Genomic DNA, 26,264 nt, shown 5'->3' on the forward strand with positions numbered 1-26,264 from the left:
ATTTTGTTAGAATCCACTGCTATATCGTCTCCTGAGATTACATGACCTAAAAAATGTAATTTTCTCAAGCTATAACTCACACTTACTAAACTTGGCATAAAGCTTCTCTCTGAGTGTCTGCAGCACTAGCCTCAAATGCACCTTATGATCCTTAGAACTCATCGAGTACACCAGTATATTATCAATAAAAACTACTACAAACTGATTTAAATATTGGTAAAAAACTCTGTTCATCAAGTCCATGAATACAGCTGGGGCATTCGTCAAACCAACGGCATAACGAGGAATTCATAGTACCCATACCTAGTCCTGAAGGATTTCTTCGCGACGTCCTCTGCTTTCACTCTTACTTGATCACACCCTGATCTAAAGTCGATCTTGGAATACACCCGTGTACCCTGGAGCTGATCAAACAAATCGTCTATATAGGATAGAGGATATTTATTCTTAATAGTAATTTTATTGATTGCTCTGTAATCAATACAGATCCTAAAAGACTCGTCTTTCATCTTTACGAATAACACTGGAACTCCCCACGGCGATACATTAGGCCGTATAAATCCTTTGTTCAGCAAGTCTTGCAACTAATCCTTTAATTCTCCCAATTCGGCTGGAGCCATATGGTAAGGAACCTTAGAAATCGGCGCGGTCCTTAAAGGTAAATTTATAAGAAAATCCACTTCGCGCACAGGAGGCAATCCAGGTAACTCCTCTGGAAGAATATTTGGAAATTCTCATAATACTGGAGTGCTGTCAATCTTCAATTCATTTTCAGATACTTCTTTCAAAAATGCTATAAACCCTTGACCTCTGTCTAGAAGTAATCTACTCACCTGCACAGTTGACACCAGTTGCGTTGGAGCACGTACCCGTAAACCAACGAATTTGAATTCCTGCGTACTAGGAGGTCTGAAAATTACTTCTTTTTGATAACAGTCAATACTAGCGTGATTGGCGGCCAACCAGTCTATACCCAATATTATATCAAACTCATGCATATCAAATACAATCAAATTAACTAGTAACACTTTCCGTTGAATTTCTATCAGATAGCCTCTAAGTACCCTCTAACATCTGATCACTGACTCTGATGGTGTAGTTACTAACAGCGCTATATCTAATGACTGAGTCTCACTCTCAGATAATTTAACATAAGATGTAGAAATATAAAAATGAGTAGCACCCGAGTAAAAAAGAACAATAACTCGATATAATAAAATAGTAAATGTACCTGTCACCACATCCGTAGCAGCCTCTGCATCACCCTGCGTCAAAGCGTAAACTCGCGCTAGGGCCACATTCCTTTGCTAGCCACCACGAGGTGCCTGGTATCCTCCCCGAACTGCCTGATATCTTTCTCGATAGGGCCTGGGAGCTGGGTCCTGATCTAACTGACCTGGACATTCACGTACCATGTGGTCGGTCCTCCCACAGCGATAACATACACCTCTGCCTACCTGACACTCCCCCAAATGACGTCTCCCACACGTCTGACATACCGGATAAGTCGACGTACCCTGATTCCCACAAGGTCCTATCAACTGCCTCTGATCTCTCCTATCACGACCTCCTCTCCATGGACATCTACTAGAGCCAGCCTGAAAACTCTGAGGTGCAGGCCTCTTCTTCTGACTCTGAGTTGCTAAACCCCTCTGAATATCACTCTCGATGATCGCAACTCTATCTACAACGAATATCTTAACCTTGAAACCAATCACCTACTTAAACAAATTCTGCTTCAGTCCCTCTTCAAACTTTTTTACCTTTTTCTCTTCATCAGGTGTTAGATGCGGACCAAAATGCGACAACTCGATAAACCAAGCCGCGTACTGGGATATAGTCATCTGCTCCTGTACCTGATGCATAAACTCTGCTACCTTCGTGCTCCGAACGATAATAGGAAAATATCGCTCGAAGAACAACTCCTTGAATCTGTCCCATGTCACTAGTACTGGAGCCGGCCTCTACTCCTCTGTCAGGCGAGCTGATCTCCACTAGCGCTTTGCCTCCCCTGTCAACTTAAATGCTGCAAATACTACCTTCTACTCATCTGTACAAGGAAGCACAGTCAATGTCTCTTCGATATCCTGGACCCAATTCTCAGCTACAATCGGGTCGTTTCCTCCAGCAAAAGATAAGGGCTTCATCAGTGTAAACTGCTTGATCGAACAGCTATGCTCCCCAAAGCTCCTAGCCATCTCAACCATCACCTGCTGAGTGAAGCTACATAGTACAGCATCTGTATCTCCTCCACCTATGTTGGAAGGTCCTGACCTATCCTTCCCAGCATTCGTGTCATTATTTCCTAGATCCATCCTGAAAACAAGAAACACACTTAAGTACCTTATCTCCTATATTGACCTATCCTATACCAATTCAAAATTAACTATCTTTCCTGACCTTAACTCATTATCCAGTTCTGTCACCTAGACACACGGCTCGACAATAGTTTACTATGATTTTCCTGAAATTGTCACCCTAGGAAAAACACAGAAACCACCACGGTAATCTTATATCCAGACACAGAACAAACCTCAAATTCTTTCTTATACTCTGGTATTACTTCTGTTGCACTTTAAAGTCTACAAAACCGAACAACTTAGGCTCTGATACTAAATTGTAACGACCTGCTATTTAAATGGATTTTTTTTATATATATACTATGACATTTAATATGATCTAATACCATACTAGATTAAACTCAATTATCAACCTAAGCAGTGAGAAGCAGAAATCAAATAAACATAATTATATGTAATTATATACAATACAAGAGTGCTAAATTGTTTTCCAAAATACACATATATATACTGTTCCCCATAAATATCCTCAACTAGCTAGGGTCATACAAAAATACTCCCAAAAATACTCACTCTAATATCAGGGCAAAATTGAGGCCTTTCTATCTACGAGCCTTATCTGCGAGCCTACTTGCATCACCTGAAAAAATGTTAAAGTAATTGGAGTGATTCAACGTTCAGTAAGACGAAATATGTTATTGCTAGTGTGTGGCAAATGAGTTGCAATACTATGAAAATCTGTTTCTATATAATCATGTATAACTAGATCTATAAATACAATACAAGTAATAGAAATTACTACCATTTCCATGTTGCTTAACATATCTATATTTTAGGTTTTTATTCAAAATACTTCTAATATAAATAAGTATACTTTCTGTCTCTGTAAATTTGTATATACGTAATAGTAACTGAAAATTTCTCTGTGGATAACTGTGTGTCATGATTTAACCCTTCATAACAGGTTTGTGCGGCCCCGTAAGCTGGATCTACCCTGGCTGGCTTACTAGGGTAAACCACTATACTCCTCCAGTAAGATCGGCCACTCCTCAACCCATATCTGATGGGGAGCCTGTCCACGTCTGGGCATGATCGACCTACTACCACATATTATCTAAATAGGTGGTTGCACTCTGAACTGAAATATTTGTAACTATGGTATCGTGATCTGCTGTATGGTCCAACAGGGTCTGATACTATATAATATATTTTTATATACAACTAACTGTTTTACCATGATTCTGTAATGATTGTATTAACCATGACACTGTAATAAACTGTAACTGTATCATCTTTATTTCTAAACTGAACTGTAATTTGTAAGCCATGGTACTGAAAACTGTATAATCATAGTATTCTGTAATTACTATAAAACATAACCATTGACTGTATATTCTGTAAATCATATCCTGAAAATACTGTAAAACATGTTTCTTTACTATACTCATATTCTCAAGCCACACAGTAATTTTAAATATATTATATATAAATGATAAACTGTATAAATTTTTCTCGTAAATAATCATCTGATAAAAACGTATAGTTTATACTGAAACATAGTAAAATTGCATAGCATAGCATATTTCCCTTACCTGTTTCCTGCTAAAAATCCTCCTATTGAGATGAGTACTACATCCTCAGGGTTCTCCACTCAACACCTTGAAAACAACATTTGTCAGAACAGAATATCAATATTTCTTTACCTACATCATTTCCTACAACTGTCAGAAGGCCAAAAATTGACTAAAAGGTCTTACTCTAAATTTGGGATGAATTCCAACTTTGTTCCACCGACGATCCACTCTCGTAGACTTGGAGAGAACTTTGCCAGGAGCGTCGTGATGGCCTTAGATCTTCGATCCGGCGACTTACGGGGCCAAAATCGAAGAGAGAAGAGGGAGAGGTCGTAGGGGAGAGAGAGAGAGAGAGAGAGAGAGAGAGAGAGAGAGAGAGAGAGAGAGAGAGAGAAGTGAGCAGCGCTAAAATTCTGCGTAAAACTGAGTTTAAGCACTATTTATACTGTGGGATTCGTCGACGAGTCAACAAGCCACATCACCTCGTCAACAAGTCCTTCAATAATTTCTTCAACGAACTTCCTCCTTCGTCTTTGTTTAGCTTCAAACCAAACTGAGATGGTGTATTCACAAGATTACAATCCTCCATTTGAAACATGTCCAAGATTTTTCCCACATATTTCTTTTGAGAAATAAGAATGCCGGTAGAAGACTGCAACACTTCTATGCCAAGAAAGTAATGCATCATGCCAAGATCAGACATTTCAAATTCAATCATCATGGATTTCTTAAAGCTTCCAAACATGGTTGTATTACTTCCAGTATAGATAAGATCATCTACATATAAGCAAACAATGAGCATTTTCCCTCCATCCTCAACTTTTATGAAAAGGGTATGTTCTTAAGGAGATTTTTGAAATCCTTCCTTCAAAAAATAAATTTCTATATAATAATACCAAGCTCGTGGGGCTTGTTTTAATCCGTATAGAGCCTTTTTCTATACACTTTATGCTCATTTCCAGATTTCACATAACCAGGAGGTTGATTGATAAATACCAAATCCTTCAAATCTCCATGGAGGAATGCCAACTTTACGTCTAGCATGATGTTAATGGCGCCTAGAAGTTGTTTAGCATGATGTTAGTGCTGTCTAGGAGTTGTTTAGCATGATGTTAGTGGTAGCATGATGTTAGTGGTACCTATTTTTGTGCTTGTAACCGTTCGTTTTTAGCCTACATAATGGTCATTTCCTTATCAATGAAGTAGTAGAGTTTTCAATCCAACTTTGTTTCCCCTTGTTTTTAAATTTATCGTTTTCTTGTTCCATTTTATATCAGTGGTATCAGAGTCAAGTTAGAGTTCCACAATGGCTTCTGAAACTTTTGTGCAGCTAGCCATTCCACGCTTTGATGGTCAATATGACCATTGGAGCACGCTCATGGAAAAATTTTTAAGGTCCAAAGAATATTGGACAGTTGTTGTTTCTAGAGTAGTAGAACTAGCGGTAGGTGTTGTGCTGACAGATGCATAGATGGTGGAGCTTGTAGGGAAGAAGTTGAAGGATCTCAAAGTAAAGAATTATCTCTTCCAGGCAATTGATCATTCCATCCTATAAATCATTCTTTGTAAAGAAACTTCCAAGCAGATATGAGACTCTATGAAGAAGAAGATGAGGGCACAGCAAAGGCAAAGAGAGTGATTACGCGTCAAAACTGCGTAATTGGGCATTGTTATCCGGGCTTTACGGCTTATATTTTTAATTAAATGTCCAAATATGTACAATATTTTAATCGAGTGTTGAATTTATTATTCTTGAATTTTATTGCACCATTATGAATTTTTTGTAATTTTCTGTCCCGGGAACCAAAACCAACACCTGTTTGTATTTCGTACATAACTTTTTCTTCCGAGCTCCGATTAAGGCGATTCAAATTTCTGGAAAAAGAGGAAAAGATTATCTACAACTTTTGTGTTTTAAATTTTGCAAGAAACGGACTCCAAAAAGGTCAAATTTGGTGATGAACAGAGAACGAAAAAAATAAAAAAAATATATACATAAGGATATGTGATGTGACCCGGCCATGCAAGCCGGGTCAGCTCCAATTGGGTCAGGTTGAGTCATCCGGGTCATGGGTCTAGGGCAAGCCTCCCCTTTCTTTTATTTAAATTTCCTATTCTCCTGTTGGGCGCTGCCCCAGCTGAGAACCCCTTTCATCTTCTTCTTCTCCTTTCTTCTTCCTTCTCCTTCTTCTCTTGTTCTTCTTCTCCTTTCTTCTTCTTCTTACTCTGTCTCTCCTTTTCCTTAGCTATCTCTATCTCCTTTTCCTTCTTTCCTCTTCCTCTATCCTCTACAACTTTCATCCCTCTGGAAGCCCTCTAGAATTTGCAACAGATCCATCTCCGCACCACATCATCAGCACAACAGGAGTCCACTACCAGCAACTACATCCTTCGGCCATCACACCAGCAGCACTTGCAGACCTGAGAACCCATTACAGCAAACCAGCACAACCCCTGTTCCAGCCACAAGCCTCTGCCCCATAACTAGCTGTTGCAACTCTCGACTGCTCCAAAATTTCTCTACCAACAGGCAACACTCGAGACCTCCACAAACACAGCAGCCTTGCTGCCATGCCTGACAACACCCGAGAGGTCCATTGCAGCAGTTGCTCCTCCAAGCATTCTCTAGCTCCCAAGGATCTGTTTCTATCTCTCTCTCTCTCTCTCTCTCTCTCTCTTCTTTCCTTTTCTCTTTATTTACTCTTGTTTTTAATTAATTATTGTTAAATTTTAGTAAAATTTCTATTCATATTTTGAAGTTTTGAATCTTTGTTGGATGATTAGTATTAAATTCTATTTATTTTCTTTCTCTTCGCAATTGATATTAGCATTAGATTTATTTTTATTTTTTTATTTGTTCCCGTTATTGTTTAGTTGTTAGAGTTCTAATTTCTATTCTAATTATTGATTGCGTAAAAAAATAGGCTGGTTCTTGAGTAAAATGTTCATCTTTAGGTTTTCCTTGTCTGCATGTTTTAATTCTGGGTTCAAAGTTATCATCTTTACTTTGCGCGTGTTTCAGTATTTTCTTAAGTAGACTAGGGTTTCTATCCTTACTATTTAATTCAATGCATGCTAGGTTTAGGGTTTTAATTCGTTTGTTTGTTTAATTTATTGAAAGAAATCTCAACAATCCTGAAAACCCGAATCTGAACTGAGTTCAGTACATTTGTATTTTTAATTGGGCGAATGTAAAATCTGAGATTAAACGCATTCCCTGAGGAGACGATCTAGCCCTTGGGCTTAATATTACACGACATAACTCCTATACTTGGGATAGCTTCCGAGATGCTCATTTTTCGAGTGAGTCAGAGAGCACAGCTGCAAGCACTTCGAGGGGATTTTGAAACTTTACACATGAAGTATGGAAAATCGGTGACAAATTACTTCTCTAGGACGATGTCAATTGCAAATAAGATGAGAATCCATGGCGACCAAATGACAGATCTCACTATCATTGAGAAGATTCTTTGTTCGATGACAAAAAAATTCAACTATGTTGTTTGTTTGATTGAGGAATCTGAAGACACTGACAGCATGTCCATTGATGAGAATTGCAAAGTTCTTTGTTGGTTCATGAGCAGAAAATGAATCGGCAAGACAAGGAGGAGCAAGCATTACAAGCCTCAGCATCAAAAGGAGGAGGTTATGGACGAGGAAGAGACAGAGGCAGAGGTGGCAATGATGGTAGGCACTCCAATCAGAAATCTGAAGATTCTAATTCTCAAGGGAGAGGAAAAGGCCATGACAACACAACAATCATTTAATACCTTCCAAGTCAAAGTCAACAGACAAATCAAGAGTTGAATGCTACAGGTGTCACAAGTTTGGCCACTACAACTCAGAGTGTTGTACTAATCTAAGGAGAGATGGTGGAAAGCAGTCCAATTTTTCTTAGAAGGAAGAAGAAGTGTCTTTGTTGATGGCTTGTCACGTGAAGGAGGAAACCCACAAGAAATTCTTGTGGTACTTAGACACTGGCTGTAGCAACCATATGAGTGAAGAGAAGTATGTATTCTTTGAATTGGATGAAGCTTTTCGTGATGTTGTGAAGTTCGGTGATGGCTCTATAGTCTCTACTATGGGAAAGGGAAAGGTAGCAATTCAAACCAACAAAAATTCTATTCAAACTATTTCTAACGTTCTCTTTATTCCAGATTTGAGAACAAACTTACTCAGCGTTGGTCAGTTACAAGAAAAGGGATATGGAATCTCCATAAACAATGGAGTCTGCATAATTGAAGATAAGAAGTTGGGCTTGATAGCTCAAGTCAACATGACAGTCAACTGAATGTTTCCATTGTATTTCCATGACACCGCTCACTCATGTCTTTCTACAAGATTAGGAGAGAAGGAATGACTATGGCACTTTGGCTATGGGCATCTTAGCTTTGGTGGGTTGAAGACTTTTCAACAAAAGAATATGGTGACGGGTCTTCCTAAAATTACAGCTCCTTCTGAAGTTTGTGAAGAATGCATCGTTAGCAAACAACACCGTAATCAATTCCCATAAAGGAAATCATGGAGGGCGAAGGTTGCACTGGAGCTTTTTCATTCTGACATTTGCGGGCCAATAACTCCATGCTCTAATGGAGGTAAGAGATATATACTTACTTTCATCAATGATTTTAGTTGTAAAAGCTGGGTTTATTTTTTGCAAGAGAAACCTGAAGCCTTTCTAGCCTTTAAAAGATATAAAGTGCTGGTTGAGAAAGAAGTTGGCAGTTCCATAAAAATTCTTCGCATAGATCATGATGGAGAATATAACTCACATGAATTTGCAAGTTTCTATGAGACTCACGGAATCAAAAGGCGTCTTATAGCAATTTATACGCCCCAACAAAATGGCATTTGAGAAAGGAAGAATCGTATTATTCTAAATATGGTGCGAAGTCTTTTAATATGGAGCTATATTCCGAAGAGCTTCTGGCCTAAAGCAGTTAATTGGAGCATTCATATATTGAATAGAAGTCTCACACTTGTTGTTCAAAATAAGACACTAAAGGAAGCATGGAGCGTACGGAACCAGTTGTTGATCACTTCAGAATTTTTGGGTGTGTTGCATATGCCCATATTCCATATCAGAAGAGGAAGAAGCGGGATGACAAGGGAGAAAAATGTATTTTTCTTAGTATTAGTGATCAGTCAAACGCTTATAAGCTTTACAATCCTAACACTAAGAAAATATTTATCAGTGGAGACGTTTTTTTGATGAAGATCAAATCTGGGAATGGAGCAAAAATGTAGTTGGAGAGCCAATTCCAACTGGTTTTGATGGAGAAGATGGTGATGAAGCAAACCAAGCAGCAGCAACACCTTGCTCTAGCAACTGATGCATTTGAGAATCCTTAAAATGAAACTCCTGCAGCCTCTGAAGTCACTCCAACAACACTAGAAGCAGCAGTTGAATCACATTCTCATCGTGTTTGAAGGAGGCTAGCATGGATGTCAGATTATGAGGTAACCCAAATTGACCAATCTGAAGACCGAATCACTCATTTTGCTCTATTTTCAAATTGTGATCCTACAGTGTTTGAAAGTGCTGTCAAAGAGTCAAAATGACGGAAGGCTATAGATGCTGAAACTGCAGCCATCGAAGAGAATGACACTTAGGAGTTATCTGATCTTCCAGAAAGGCACAAAACAATTGGCATGAAGTGGGTTTACAAAACAAAGCTGAAGGAGAATGGTGAAGTAGACAAGTACAAGGCACGCTTGGTGGCCAAGGGCTATAAGCAAGAGTGTGGTGTTGATTATAAAGAATTCTTTGCTCCAGTTGCAAGGCATGACACAATCAGATTGGTGATTGCATTAACAGCTCAGAACTCATGGCCTATCTTTCAGTTGGACATGAAGTCGGCGTTCCTCCATGGAGATTTGATGGAACTGGTATTTATCAATCAACCTCCTAGTTATGTGGAATCTAGAAATGAGCATAAAGTGTATAGACTAAAGAGGACTCCATATGGATTAAAAAAAACCCCACGAGCTTGGTATAATCGTATATAAACTTATTTTTTGAATGAAGGACTTCAAAAATGTCCTTATGAACCTACACTTTTCATAAAAGTTGAGGATGGAGGAAAAATGCTCATTGTTTGCTTATATGTAGATGATCTAATCTATACTAGAAGTAATATGGGCATGTTTGGAAGCTTTAAGAAATCCATGATGGCTGAATTTGAAATGTTTGATCTTGGCATGATGCATTACTTTCTTCGCATAGAAGTTATGCAGTCTTCCACCGGCATTCTTATTTCTCAAAAGAAATATGTGGGAAAAATCTTGTAGAGGTTTCAGATGAAGGAATGTAATCCTGTGAATACACCATCTGAGTTTGGTTTGAAGCTAAACAAAGATGATGGAGGAAAGAAGGTTAATAGTACTCTTTAAAAGCAAATTATGGGGAGCTTAATGTATCTGCAACAAGGACTGATATAATGCATGTTGTAAGTGTCATTAGTAGATACATGGAGTGTCGAACAGAGATTCATCTTTTGGTTGCAAAAAGAATTCTTAGGTACTTGAGAGGTATTAAGGAGTTTGAGTTGTTCCTCAAAAAGAGAGAAAAGTCAGATTTGTTTGGCTTTACAAATAGTGATTATGCAGGAGATTATGATGATCGTAAAAGCATATCTTGGTATGTTTTCATGTTGGGAACATAAGTTGTTTCATGGTAATCAAAGAAGTAGCCAATCGTCACATTGTCAACCACTGAAGTTGAATTTGTTGTAGCAATAGCTTGTGCTTGTCAAGCTATTTGGCTGAAAAAGATTCTTGAAAAGTTGTAGTTCAAAGAAGATGGGCCTACTCTCATTTACTATGACAATAGTTCAGCAATATAGCTCTCAAAGAATCATGTTCTACATGGTCAAAACAAGCATATAGATGTGAAGAATCATTTCTTGAGAGATCTCACAAATGATGGAGTTATTAATCTAGTTTACTGTAGAGGTGAAGACCAGATTGCTGATATTCTATCAAAACCTCTCAAATTTCCAATATTTCATAAGCTCAAGGAGTTACTTGGTGTTTGCAGTTCAAAGGACTTTATCTGAGGGATGACACTATAAAGTTTAAGTCTTATTAAACTGATGTTATGTATGGAACATTAGTTTAAGGGAGGGTTTGTTGAATAAATTAATAGTAGCAAATGTGTTTTATTTTCTACCTAGTTTGTAGGAGTTAGTTAACATGATGTTAGTGGTGCCTAGAAGTTGTTTAGCATGATGTTAGTGGTGCATAGGAGTTGTTTAACATGATGTTAGTGGTACCTATTTTTGTGCTTGTAACCTTTTTTTTTAGCCTATATAATAACCATTTCCTTATCAATGAAGTAGAAGAGTTTTCAATCCAATTTTGTTACCTCTTGTTTTTAAATTTATCATTTTCTTCTTCCATTTTACATCAAGATAGGGCATGAGTTTTGAGCTGCTAATGCTATCACCAATCTGGTTGTGTCATTCCTTGCAACTAGAGCAAAGGCTTCTTTATAATAACACCACACTCTTACTTATAGCCCTTGGCTACCAAGCGTGTCTTGTACTTGTCTACTTCACCATTCTCCTTCAGCTTTGTCTTTTAAACCCACTTCACGCCAATTGTTTTGTGCCCTTCTGGAAGATCAGATAACTCCCAAGTGTCATTCTTTTCATTGGCTGCAATTTCAGCATCCATAGCCTTCCACCATTTTGGTTCTTTGACAACACTTTCAAACACTATAGGATTACAATTTGAAAATATAGAAAAATGAGTTATTTGGTCTTCAGATTGATCAATTCTGGTTACCTCATAATCTAACATCCATGTTGGCCTGCTTCGAACACGATGAGAACATGATTCAGCTGCTACTTCTAGTGCTGTTGGAGTGACTTCAGAGGCTACAAGAGTTTCATTTTGAGGATTCTCAAATGCATCAGTTGCTGGACCAAGGTGTTTCTGTGCCTGGTTTGCTTCATCACCATCTTCTCCATCAAAACTAGTTGGAATTGGATCTCAAACTACATTTTTGCTCCATTCCCAGATTTGATCTTCATCAAAAACAACGTCTCGAATGATAAGTATTTTCTTAGTGTTAGGATTGTAAAGCTTATAGGATTTTGATTGATCACTAACACCAAGAAAAATACATTTTTCTCCCTTGTCATTAAACTTCTTCCTCTTCTGATATGGAATATGGGCATATGCAACACACCCAAAAATTTTGAAGTGATCAAAAACTGGTTCTCGTCTGCTCCATGCTTCCCCTAGTGTCTTAATAGCAAGTGTGAGACTTCTATTCAATGTATGAATGCTCAGTTAACTGCTTCATGCCAGAAGCTCTTCGAAATACAACTCCTTATTAAAAGACTTTGCACCATATTTAGAATAGTACGATTCTTCCTTTCATAAACTCCATTTTGTTGGGGCGTATAAGCTGTTGTAAGCTGCCTCTTGATTCCACGAGTCTCACAGAAACTTGCAAATTCATGTGAGTTATATTCTCCACCACGATCTGTGCGAAGAATTTTTGTGGGACTGTCAACTTCTTTCTCAACCAGCACTTTATAGCTTTTAAAGGCTAGAAAGGCTTCAAAATTCTCTTGCAAAAAATAAACCCAGCTTTTACGACTAAAATCATCAATGAAAGTAAGTATATATCTCTTACCTCCATTAAAGCATGAAGTTATTGGCCCGCAATGTCGGAATGAACAAGCTCCAATGCAACCTTCGCCCTCCATGATTTCCTTTATGGGAATTGATTACAATGTTGTTTGCTAACAACGCATTCTTTACAAACTTCTAAAGGAGCTGTAATTTAAGGAAGACATGTCACCATATTCTTCTGTTGTAAAGTCTTCAACCCGCCAAAGCTAAGATGCCCATAGCAAAAATTCCATAGTTATTCCTTCTCTCCCAATCTTACAAAAAGACTTGAGTGAGCGGTGTCATGGAGATACAATGGAAACATTCGATTGACTGTCATGTTGACTTAAGATATCAAGCCCAACTTCTCATCTTCAATTCTGCAGACTCCATTTTTTATAGAGATTCCATATCCCTTTTCTTGTGGCTAACAAACACTGAGTAAGTTTGTTCTCAAAACTAGAACAAAGAGAACGTTAGAAATAGTTTGAATAGAAATTTTGTTGGTTTGAATTGCTACCTTTCCCTTTCCCATAACAGAGACTGTAGAGTCATCACCGAGCTTCACAACATCACGAAAAACTTCATCCAATTCAAAGAATATATACTTCTCTCCACTCATATGGTTGCTGCAGCCAGTGTCTAAATACCACAAGAATTTATTGAGGGTTTCCTCCTTCACGTGACAAGTCATCAACAAAGACACTTCTTCTTCCTTTTGGGCAAAATTGGACTGCTTTCAACCATCTCTCCTTAGTTTAGTACGGCAATCTAAGTTGTAGTGGCCAAACTTGTGACACCTGTAGCATTCAACTCTTGATTTGTCTGCTGACTTTGACTTGGAAGGCATTGAATAATTGTTGTTGTCATGACCTTTTCCTCTCCCTTGAGAATTAGAATCTTCTGATTTTTTATTTGAGTGTCTACCATCATTGCCACCTCTGCCTCTTCCTCGTCCATGACCTCCTCCTTTCAATGCCGAGGCTTGTAACGCTTGCTCCTCCTTGTCTTGCCGATTCATTTTCTGCTCATGAACCAATAAAGAACTCTACAATTCATCAATGGACATGCTGGCAATGTCTTTAGATTCCTTAATCAAACAAACAACATAGTTGAATTTTGTTGTCATTGAATGAAGAATCTTCTCAATGATAGAGGCATCTGTCATTTGGTCGACATGGATTCTCATCTTATTTACGATTGCCATCATCCTGGAGAAGTAATCTGTCATCGATTCTCTAGACTTCATGTGTAAAGTTTCGAAATCACCTCAAAGTTCTTGCAGTTGTGCCCTCTTTGCCTTTGCTATCCCCTCATATTTCTTCTTCATAGAGTCCGAGATCTGCTTGGAAGTTTCTTTACAAAGAATGGTTTCCAGGATGGAACGATCAATTGCCTGGAAGAGATAATTCTTTGCTTTGAGATCCTTCAACTTCTACCCTGCAAGCTCCACCTTCTGTGCATCTATCAGCACAACACCTGCTTCTAGTTCTGCTACTCCAGAAACAACAATTGTCCAATATTCTTTGGACCTCAAAAAATTTTCCATGAGCATGCTCCAATGGTCATAGTGACCATCAAAGCATGGAATGGCTAGCTACACAAAAGTTTTAGAAGCCATTGTGGAACTCTAACTCAGCTCTGATACCACTAATGTAAAATGGAAGAAAAAAACGATAAATTTAAAAACAAGGGGAAACCATGTTTGATTGAAAACTCTACTCATCATTGATAAGGAAATGGTGGTCATTATATAGACTAAAAACAAATGGTTACAAGCACAAAAATAGGCACCACTAACATCATGCTAAACAACTCCTACGCACCACTAACATCATGTTAAACAACTCCTAGGCACCACTAACATCATGCTAACTAACTCCTACAAACGAGGCAGAAAATAAAACACATTTGCTACTATTAATTTATTCAACAGAGTATGTGAGATTGTTAATTTGGAACCCCAGTGAATAGATAGGAGACCCCAAGCTATTTCTTCAATGATATTGAAGCGTGTCATCCAATCTATAATTTTTTTTGTTCGATTAGAGCTGATAAACAAAGGCAAATAGAAATATAATCAAACCAAAGTTCACACCGTGAATAAACAGTGTTTAGGTAAATTCTTCTTTTGGAAAGAAATAAGGTATAAATTAGGGCTCATGCACTTCAGGACTTTCTTAAGTTATGGAGCCTCAAAGACATTTAGCTGCTAACCCAAGTCAGCAAGCTGAAAAAGCCCCTTCTCCAATAATAAGGTATCTCAAACCTATACAAGGGACTTCAAGGCTGCTTACAAAATTTATGCAATTCTTTGATTAAAAATTTAAGGGATCTTACAAAATTAACAAATGCAAATAACAACGCTAATAACAGAGCATTAGCATGGACTAACCAAACATAAATGAGTGTAAGCTCTTATTTGGCATGCATCAGTAGATCAATATCTTTCTTCTACTTCAGCATAGCAGGCAGCAAAGGAGTTGAATAAGACTTCTGTGTTGGAGTCCAGAAATCACCATAATCTCATTCATAAATTCTCAATCCCGTCAGATCTCCCTCTTGCATTTTCTCAAGATAACAATGACATCAGAGACCAAATATTCAAGTTAATTATTACTAGAAAGATATTCAATTCAATATGCCATACAAGCAAGGTGTACCCTGTGTGCTGAACCACAACCACCTGCCCAAGCATATTGGTGACAAGAAAGTTGACTTCTGCAGCTTTCAGGCTCTCAAACTCTAAAACTGGTAGCACTTGGAGTTTGACTTGGCTCATTCATAACCAAGAAGATATTCTGCCTCTTGGTCAAAAGTATCTATTTCATTTTCTGCTGCTTTGCTAATTCAGTATACAGTAATAAGTTTAAACAAGTTAATGTATCAATGATAAGCTGCAAACTTTGAATATTTCCTATTCCAAGACATGTTACCTCATTCTTCAGCCATTAAAATACAAGTATGTGCAAATGGCGATGACAATGTGCAAATGGTGATGACAACTTTGACAAAAAAATTACTCACATTTTCCCCTTCTTTTCAGATAAACTTTTTTTAGGGGATTTTTTTTCCTTTGCAAATCTGAACAAACATTAGATGAATTTGGCCAAAACATACTGACAAGAATTTCACAATTGATTACAAATTCAGTGAAGTGAACTCACAAAATTGAAGATTTACTATTGCATTGTGACCGTGCGACTGTTTGACATGTATCCTTAAAACGTTTCATATTACTAGTCACACTTGAGGTTTGTTTATGGTTCAAAATGATGCGTGTTCAACTTTATATGGGGCGCCATGGAGATAAAAAAGAAAAAAGAGAGAATAAAGGAAAGGGGAAAAGGGGGGAAAGAAGAAGAGAATGAGATAAAGAAAAAGAAGGGGCAAGAGATCCAAATTAAGAGAACAATTTGGAAGAGAATTTTAGGCTTCAAGAGATATCTAATATTCGCAACATGAACTGAATAGAGTTTGGCTAGCAATCTTGCACTCCTCACATTAGCACACTCACCTTATCTCTTTCTCTCCCCTTTGAAAAGAAGTGCCTATGCTGAACCGCAAGAATTGAAGGGAAAGGGATAGAAAAAGAAAGAGCAAAAGGGAGGAAAAAGAATAAGGGAGAATATGAAAGACAAAGAAGTAAGGAGAAGAGGTTGTACCCTAGGGGAAGCAAAGAGACACGTATGTGGAAAATTCTGAATTTCCATTCAAACAAACCTAAAACTAACATATGTCTACCATATGTATTTATACTCTAAAACTAACTAAAAAACATAATTACAAATAAACTTCAATATAACAAGAAACAGAAATTACACTCACCAAAGGCTATACAAGCATCCTAATGTCCCAAATCTACACTTAAAAAATGTATTGAATAGGCAGCCTAAATGATGATGGTGGTCCATCAAGTACTCGAGGGTGCATTTCTTTCATAAGGCTAGTTTTGTAATATTGGAATCAATCAAATATTATTGGATTGGATATGTACGATGGAATAATGACTAATGTAAGAACTATAGATGGAAAAACTAGAGAATTTTCAGTTACTATAGGTATACATCAAGGATTTATTTTAAGTCCTTATCTTTTTTGCTTTAGTGATGGACCAACTCACTAAGAGTTTTCAAAATGAGGTTTCACAGTGTATGTTATTTGCAGATGATATTGTATTGATTTATGAAACTAGGGGCGGGGTAGAGATTGACTTAGAATTATGGAGAGAAGTTTTGGAATCTAAAGATTTTAGAATAAGTAAAAATAAGACAGAATATATGAAATTTAATTTCAGTCATGGTAGGAGGCATATTGGAGACAAAGTTAAACTTGATGATGAAGAAATAAATAACACTCGTAGATTTTGATACCTTGGATCTATTATACAAGCTAAAGGAGAAATTGAAGATGGTGTAATACATAGAGTTAAAGCAAGTTGGGTAAAAAGGAGAAATGCTTCAAGTGTACTTTGTGATCGTAGAATAGCCTTAAAATTAAAAGGCAAGTTTTATAGAACGGTTATAAGACCAACTATGCTATACAGATCAGAATGCTAGGTGACAAAGAAAAGGAATATTCAAAAAGTAAAAGTTGTCAAATGAGAATGCTTAGATGGATGAGTGATATAACATTGAAAGATAAATTAAGGAATGAACGTATTCGCGGTATGTTAGGTGTAACTCCTATAGAAAATAAGATAAGAGAAAGACGACTTAGATGGTATGGACACTTGCAAAGTAGGCCACATAGTGCGCTAGTGAGGAAGAGTGAGTTAGTTACTGTGGGACGCAGTAGAAGGTGTAGGGGTAGATTTAAAATAACTTAGAATGAGATAGTGAGAAAAGATTTAATAGCCCTAAAACTATATAAAAAAAAAAAAAAATGGTCCATGATCACATAAATTGGCGAAAAATGATTCATATAGTCGACCTCACCAAGTGGGACTTAAGATTTGGTTTTGTTGCTGTTGCAAGGTTGCCTATCCCATGCTTTGGCATACAATTTATAAGGGACATCAGGGGATCTTATTTATGCTTACAATAACATAGCCACATGTGCCTTTGCCTTTGTTGGCTGGTGGAGGGAGAGAAATTGACCAATTCTAAACCCTTTGCATGGAATAAGAACTCCCATTCTAACATGCCCAATTCCTCACTTTGACCACATAAAACATAGGTTATAGGAGTTTTAGCCAAGTGTTAGGGAGTTACAATGTAATGGGGAAAAAGGGGAGAGAGATACAACTATAATTGTATTCTCCAGAGATTTGGAATGAATATATGATTATCTATGTTATCGTTTGTATGATTATTCTCTTGTTGTTGAATAATACAAGTAGTCCTTTTCATTGTGGTGTTTTGTTGCCTTGGGTTGTGATGTCTCTGATTGTTATAGTCTTATTCGGTGTATAAGAATATATTGCTCGTGTGATATCCTATTGTTCCTTGGTTTTCTTGAGTATTGAGACTCACCAGGTGCTCGTGATTGCAGGCTTGAACGTGTGAGACTTGGCTGACTTGTCGAGGGAGAGCTCTCAACGAGTGCCACGACCCTTACTTGAGTCCCATTTTGGGGGTCCGTGAAAGTTGGTATCAAAGCACAGTGTGTGCGAGCACCATGAGTGGTAATATGAGAAACAAGTCAGGAAAAGTGGAGCGCATTGATGCGCTTGAGACAAAACTTGTAACCCTGGAGAGAACGTGCGGTGAACTCCAAGGGTTGGTGGCAACATTGATAAAAGAGAAAAGTTTGCCAACAGAGCTTGAGGCCACTGAAGAAAACCCTAGAGAAACTCTCTATAGGGTATCAAAAGTTGTAGAGAGACTTAAGGAACTTGAAAAGTTCATTCCATATGTGAAATCCCTGGAGAAACGGCTAAGAGAGCTTGAGGCTTTCTAGAAGAGTATCGAGCAGTTGGAAGCCTTTGAGAGTAGGCTAGAACATATTGAAGACATATTGCCATCTCTTTCGTCCCAACGGGGAGAGCCAATAGAGCTTGAGGCCTCCTTACGGGAGCTAACGGATAATTTTGATTTCCTTACAGAAGATGTTAAAGAGTCCATTACTGCTTTGAAGGAAGATTTGAAGGAGATGGGCAATGTCTGAAGTGTGGTGGTCCAAGTCCAGAGGGATTTACAAGAGATCACTGCGAAAGTGAATGCAGTGGCACAGATAGCCCGAAGGCCGGTTGCAGATCCCATTGAGAGTTTTTGATTGAAGGTACTGGAACCTAAAAGTTTTGGGAGTACGCGAGATGCCAAGGAGCTGGATAATTTCTTCTTTGATATGGAGCACTACATCACGTGCTCAGGAGTGGACCTAGAAGTGGACCGGGTAAATCTGGCAACGATATACCTGGTAGGGGATGCAAAAGTGTGGTGGAAAACTAAATGGAATGATATTCAGCACAATAGATGTGTTATCAACACATGGGAGGGGTTGAAACAGGCGTCGAAAACTCAATTCTATCCCGAAAATGTGGAGTACATAGCAAAGTGCAAAGTAATGGAATTGCAATAAACTGGCTCAATAAGGAGCTATGTACGAGAATACCAAGCCTTGATGTTGGACATTATAGACATAACCGAATTAGACAAATTAATTCATTTTCTTCGGGGTTTGAAGACATGGCCAAGGAATGAATTGCGTCGGCAGGGTGCTGGTGATCTCTTTTCTGTCCTCGCTGTTGCCGAATGGTTGGATGATTTTTCAGATAATTTTGGGAAGCGAAATTTCCCTACGTCCGCTAATAATGATTTCAGGCCCAGTAAAGTGTATAAGCCTACAAATGGGGGAAGGGATAGGGAGACAAATAGTTCTTGGAAAGATAAAAGAGCGCCCATGGTTAATGAGTGGAGGGGCGGACGAACGGGGGGTGGAGAGTGTTGACCGATCTCTTGTTTTCTTTGCATGGGACCACATCAAGTGGCGGAGTGCCCTGAACGTAAGGCTTTGAATGCTATAAAGGCCCTTCGAGGGGAAACCGAAACCACGACAGCAATTCCAGAAGAACAACCGAATATGGTGGGAGCATTGAGATTTTTGGGGGCATTAGAGCGTCAAGTAATTAACAACAAATCTCAGGAGAAGAGACTAATGTACGTTGATCTACTTTTGAATGGAAAGAAAATCAGGGCCATGATTGATACAGGGGCCACCCAAAATTTCATTACTGATTCTGAAGCTCAACGGTTAGAATTGCAAGTAGATAAAGATGTGGGTAAGATAAAAGCAGTGAATTCTCCACCGTTAACCACGGTGAGGGTGGTACCTAAAGTGGCATGCCAAATGGGATCATGGTCTGGGACAATTAATTTCACTGTGGCACCCCTTGACGACTTTGATGTGGTATCGGGGATGAATTTTCTTAAAGTGACACGCTCAATGTCGATCTCAGCTGCAGATTGTCTTGTGATAATGGGAAGTGCACCTTGTGCAAGCCCTGCAGCCTACAACAATTTCGATGAGAGAAAGTTGCTTTCAGCCCTCCAATTCAAAAAAGGAGTAAAAAGGGGAGAATCTTCTTTTGTGGTTCTACCAATAGTCTCAGAAGATGCAGAGGTAGGGAAATATCCACTTGAGATTAAGGAAGTTTTAGAAGAGTTCAAGGAGGTGATCCCAGAACAGCTACTGAGGGTTTTACCACCTTGACGACAGATTGACCACGAAATTGAACTTTTGTCAGGAGTAAAGCCGCCAGCACGTGCCCCTTATCGAATGGCGCCGCCAGAGTTAGCTGAACTTAGAAGGCAACTGAATGATCTTATTGCAGCAGGGTTCATCCGTCCTTCAAAAGCACCTTTTGGGGCCCCAGTGTTATTTCAAAAGAAACAAGATGGTAGTTTGCGCTTGTGTGTAGATTATCGAGCCCTTAATAAGGTGACAGTGCGCAACAAGTATCCTATTCCACTGATTGCTGATAGTTTTGACCAGTTAAGTACAGTTAGATATTTCACGAAACTGGACTTGAGGTCGGGATATCATCAAGTGCGCATTATTGAGGGAGATGAACCGAAGACCACCTGTGTCACCTGGTATGGAGCATTTGAATTCCTTGTCATGCCTTTTGGGCTAACAAATGCACCCGCTACCTTTTGTTCTCTAATGAATTAGGTTTTCGGGAATATCTTGATCAGTTTGTGGTTGTTTACCTTGATGACATAATGGTTTTCAGCGCATCCTTAGAAGAACATAAAGATCATCTTCGAAAGGTTTTTCAAAAACTCAAAAAAAATTAGTTATATGTAAAAGGGGAGAAGTGTGCTTTCGCTCAAAATTGTATTAAATTCTTGGGGCATATCATTGAGGAGAGCCAGATACGGATGGATTCAACTAAAGTAAAAACTATCAAGGAGTGGCGAGCACCTACATCCGTTAGAGAACTGCGATCTTTCTTACGTCTAGCCAACTACTATCGAAAGTTTATAGAGGGGTACTCCAGAAGAGTTGTATTGTTAACAAATATACTGAGGAAAGGGGTACCATGGGGGTGGTCAGAAGAATGCCAATCAGCATTTGTTGAATTAAAGGAAATGTTGTAGGAGATCCTGTGCTAATCCTTTTTGATGTGACAAAACCGTTTGAAGTGCAAGTAGATGCCTCAGACTTTGCATTAGAGGGAGTTCCCTTGCAGGAACTATTGGGTGTCGAACGGCATCCAGTTGCTTTTGAAAGTAGAAAATTATCGGGTGCTGAACAAAACTATACAGCACAGGAAAAGGAGCTTCTCGCAGTGGTACACTGTCTTCGGGTGTGGAGGCACTATCTCTTGGGGTCCAAGTTTGTGGTAAAAACCGATAATGTGGCGGTTACTCATTTTTGTCACAACTGGCTTAACGTTAAAACAAGCCCATTGGCAGGAGAAGCTAGCTGAATTTAATTTTGATTTTGAATATAAAGTAGGGAAGACGAATGAAGTAGCCGATGCTTTAAGTAGAAAAACCGAGTTGGCAGCATTGAAACTCATCAGTCATCTATCAACTGGTAGGGTGGCATTATCTTTGAAGAATCTTATCAAGGAACATTTAAGTACAGACTAGCAGGCGCAGTCCCTGAGCACACTAATAGAAGAAGGAAAGACTCGACCATTCTGGGTAGAAGATGGACTGATTATGACTAAAGGCAGGAGAGTCTATGTGCCCAAAGCGGGAAACTTGAGGAAAACCCTACTAAAAGAGTGCCATGATACATTGTGGGCTGGTCATCCGGGATGGCGAAGAACTCACGCATTGATTACACAAGGGTACTATTGGCCGAATATGCAAGATGATGTGATGAGTTATACCGAAACTTGCTTGATCTGTCAACAAGACAAGGTTGAAAGAAAGAAGACCTCAGGTTTATTAGAGCCATTGCTTGTTCCTACCAGGCCATGGGAGAGTGTCTCTTTGGACTTCATTTCCTCATTACCAAAAGTAGAGGAGTATGACACAATTTTGGTGGTGATTGATCGGTTCTCAAAGTATGCAACTTTCGTACCAGTCTCGAAGCTATGTTCAGCAGAGAAGACAGCTCAGCTATTCTTCTAGCATGTGGTGAAATATTAGGGTGTTCCAGAAAGCCTAATCAGTGATAGGGATGTTAGATTCACAGGGGGATTTTAGGGTGAACTCTTTCGATTGATGGGTTCAAACCTTAATCTGTCCACCAGCTATCACCCACAGATAGATGGTCAGACCGAACGTTTTAATGGGATGCTGGAGGAATACTTGCGACATTTCGTTAACTCCAATCAGAAGAATTGGGTTACTTTACTGAACACGGCACAATTCTATTTTAACTCTATGAAATCTTCTGCTATTAATAAAAGCCCTTTTGAGATCGTGACAAGTCAACAATCGACTCTCCCGCACACTTTGGATGGTCCATACAAAGGAAATTACCCAAAAGCATACCAATTTACGAAACATTGGTTGCAAAACATCGAAGTCACTCGAGCTCAGTTAGAAAAAGCATCGAAGCGCATGAAGAAATGGCCTGACAAAGGGCGACAACCACAACAATTTGAAGCTGGAGATCCGGTTCTTGTAAAAGTGCCACCGGAGACATTTTGCTTTTTCGCGGTAAGGATAAAAGGCTATTACGCCGTTATGAGGGTCCAATTAGAGTGATCGAGAAGGTGGGACATGCATCTTATCTGCTTGAGCAGCTTGAGTGGATGAAAAGCCACAGACGTCCAGTCCATCCTGTGTTTCATGTAAGCAATTTAAAGCCATTCCACACAGATGAAGCAGATCCGCACCGACAAAAGCTAAGGAGATCAACCATTTCCAGAAGGCAGCCTGTCAACAAAGAAGTCCAGGCGATCATTGCAGAAAGAGTCGTCAATGCAGAAGGTTGTCAACAACAGCAATTTCTGGTTCAGTGGCTGGGGCTGGGGGAAGAAGAGAATAGTTGGGAAACTGTAGACAACCTTCAACATGCCATATAGAAGATTGAAGATTTCAGACTTTGAAGACAATGACATCAACTTCGACATCAGAAGAGTGAGACGACCTTCTACAACACATCGATGAGGACGTCGATAAAATGAGTGGGGGAGGATGTTAGGGAGTTACAATGTAATGGGGAAAAAGGGGAGAGAGATACAACTATAATTGTCTTCTCCAGGGATTTGGAATGAATATATGATTATCTATGTTATCGTTTGTATGATTATTCTCTTGTTGTTGAATAATACAAGTAGTCATTTTCATTATGGTGTTTTGTTGCCTTGGATTGTGATGTCTCTAATTGTTATTGTCTTATTCGGTGTATAAGAATATATTACTCGTGTGATATCCTATTGTTCCTTGGTTTTCTTAAGTATTGAGACTCACCAGGTGCTCGTGATTGCAGGCTTGAACGTGTGAGACTTGGCTGACTTGTCGAGGGAGAGCTCTTAACGAGTGTCACACGGCTCTTACTTGAGTCCCATTTTGGGGGTCCGTGACACCAAGCTTATTCCGCCTTAACTTGCAAATCAAATGCACCGAGAGGTGATAGGCAAAGAAGGAACTATCGAGTTAAGACTTTGCCTTGGTATCCATCCAAGGGTTCAAAATTACCCAAAAACTTATCCACAATAACAAAAAAAAAAAAAAGGATGTTTTAGCCAATTTCAACCTTATTCTGAAATCAGATGCGATGCGGCTCCAATGCAAAGCCACTCAAATTTGAGGTTAAAACTAAGGTTTTTGTTCATTTTTTGTCCAAAATAACGTATGAGGTTAATTTAATTACATAAATGGTCTTTTAATGGGTTTGGGCTACACAAGCTTTCAATTTTTAATGTTTATGGCTCAAGACACACATAAGAAAATATGAAAATTACCTCATGATTATGGGGATGCGCGCCAAAATGGAGTGTCTACGCCTGTGGATGGATCAATATGGCTTTTCTACGATGTTAGCTATTACCTTCCCCATGATTTCTTGTTTCGCAAGAACAAGTTGGATACCAACATCAAAACAAGGTTTCCAGTGTCTAAAAAGGCTGTACAATTGAATTATTACCAGAGTTTGTACCATTTGATAACGAAATAACCTCTCAATTTCCATCCAAAACCACAAGACAACGAGCTTCACTAACATTCAGAATTCCAGAAGAATCCTAAAGGTTTATCTTCGTTACTTACCCATAAGAAATGATTACTGAAACCTGATTGTAATAGGTTCCGGTATAGAGATTGGTGGAATTTGCAGAACTGAAGAAACCCGATCTGAAGGTACTGCCGCTGGAGATTGTAGTCTCCCAATCTCTGAAGAACTGAGAGGATGTGATTGGTGCCTACGGCAGAAAAAAACTTTTGACTCCACTGGGATCAAAGATTTAGTTAAAAAAAAGAAAGAAAAGAAAACCAAAGTGGAAACAATAAGGAATATTGTCTGAATCCTATTAAAAATCAAATATTGCTCAAGAATGATTATTTTAAAAAAAAATCAACTCTTAATGACATGCAAAATAAAATTTATGTTCATTAACTTATTTTTTATTTTTTAGTTTCTTTAACCAGAAAGAAAGAATGAAAGAAACAAGCGACATACTTGGGCATAGCTGCCCATCCAGTCCGTGAATTTGGAGTGCGGGACCACATTATGAACTATATGGCATCTTCACATCATCCGTCATTTCACATTCACATCCACATATTTCTTTCACCAAATATCTCATTCCAACCAGTCGCTCCAAGTACTCCAATTAGCCATATTGGTGAAATTTACTAAATAGGCAAGTTCTGTAGTTTCAAACCCATAACCTTCAACTGGCCCGCAAGTCCTTTTCTTCGTTGTTATTGTTCGACATCAACTACTGTATAAAGATAAGAGGAAGGAAAACGATATTCCAATAAAAATCTAGCAAGTTGCAGAATCTTTTGCTGCATCAATGAAAATGAACAAGGCAGCAACTTTTTTGTACATTGAAACTACATAGATTACTCTGAGCTATGAATAATTAGGGAAAGAACTGAGCTGCAAATCGTTTTCTTTGCTCAAAAAATTTCGGCAGATCAAACGCAAATAAAATTAAAAGACAAAAATAACAAGATCATAAATGGAGGTTACAAAATCAAAATGGGAAGGAGGCAGCATACCCACACCAGAGCGCCGTGTTGATGGAGAGTAAATAACTTTTAGCAGAAGGAATGAAGAATTTGAGCCTATCCACCATTATTGCTGCGTTCCTCAGGGACTAGGGCAGGACGGAGCTGCCGACAGTGACAACGACGCCGATGGACATGATGTCAAAAATTGACCCTAATGTTATCTGACTAAATTTGCTCAAGGAACGAGATTTAATATAAATTTTATTTTATTTTATTAATAATCCTAAGTATTCTATTTTCAAAAATCTTTTTAACTGCAATTTGTAATTTTTTATGTTTATTTATTTATTTATTTATAATAATAATAATAAATTAAATTTTTTGAGTAAAGAATTATTTAATAATTTAAATTTACACATAGAAAATAAATTAAATGTTTTAATTTAATTTAAAATATTATTTTTATCATAAATTAATATAACAATCATACAAATATACACTAATAATAAGATTATTTTTAATTAAAAAGGAAAATCTTATATTATTTTATTTAGTAGAAAATATTTAAATATTAATTAAAAATAATTATTATTGAAATTGTTAACTAAAAATATTAATAATTATAATTTAAATTATATTTAAAACTAATAATAATGCTTATTTAAATACAATCAAATGTCACTTACAATTTTTGGGGCTTCTCCAATCGAACACTTGTTATCAACACTTATTAAGTACAATGACCAACCTTCAATAAGAATAAGTCACGTAGTAGTCATTATATGCTTATTATAGGAAAAGGCTCCAATTTCACTGTCTCGGCCTGAGTGCCCAAAATTTAGAAAGATGTGTGGCTGTACCATCCTAGCAGCCTCAATTTCTTCTTTCCTAACAATCGTTTCCTTCTTCTTCTTCTTCTTCTTCTTTCTTTTGAAGATATAATTAATTAATGACTAAAGTGTACTAGTGGAGATCATCTGCAGTGGCTTTGATTAGAGCATTTTCTGGGTGCTTGATTCGTCTTGTTCAAGTAATTTTATTCAGCATATATATACTTAAAAGGACAAATAAGACAAATAAGACAAATAAGACAAGATCAAAACTGAATATAATTACTTGAACAAGACGAATCAAGCACCCAGAAAATGCTCTAATCAAAGCCACTACAGATGATCTCCACTAGTATATTTTAGTCATTAATTAATTATATCTTCAAAAGAAAGAAGAAGAAGAAGAAG

At 38.1% G+C, this 26,264-nt stretch overlaps 1 long non-coding RNA gene across 1 annotated transcript; it reads right to left on the minus strand.

The window, feature by feature from the left end:
• Positions 1–2,749: 2,749 nt before the first annotated feature.
• On the minus strand, positions 2,750–25,253 carry LOC131152743 (uncharacterized). The gene is made up of 4 exons (XR_009136092.1): positions 25,075–25,253; positions 23,814–24,791; positions 14,895–15,344; positions 2,750–2,940 (listed from the first exon to the last, which is right to left on the minus strand). It is a non-coding gene; the product is annotated as an uncharacterized LOC131152743 (long non-coding RNA).
• Positions 25,254–26,264: the final 1,011 nt, after the last annotated feature.

This window comes from Malania oleifera, chromosome 4 (genome assembly GCF_029873635.1).
Source record: "Malania oleifera isolate guangnan ecotype guangnan chromosome 4, ASM2987363v1, whole genome shotgun sequence".
In the NCBI taxonomy this organism is placed as follows: Eukaryota; Viridiplantae; Streptophyta; class Magnoliopsida; order Santalales; family Ximeniaceae; genus Malania; species Malania oleifera.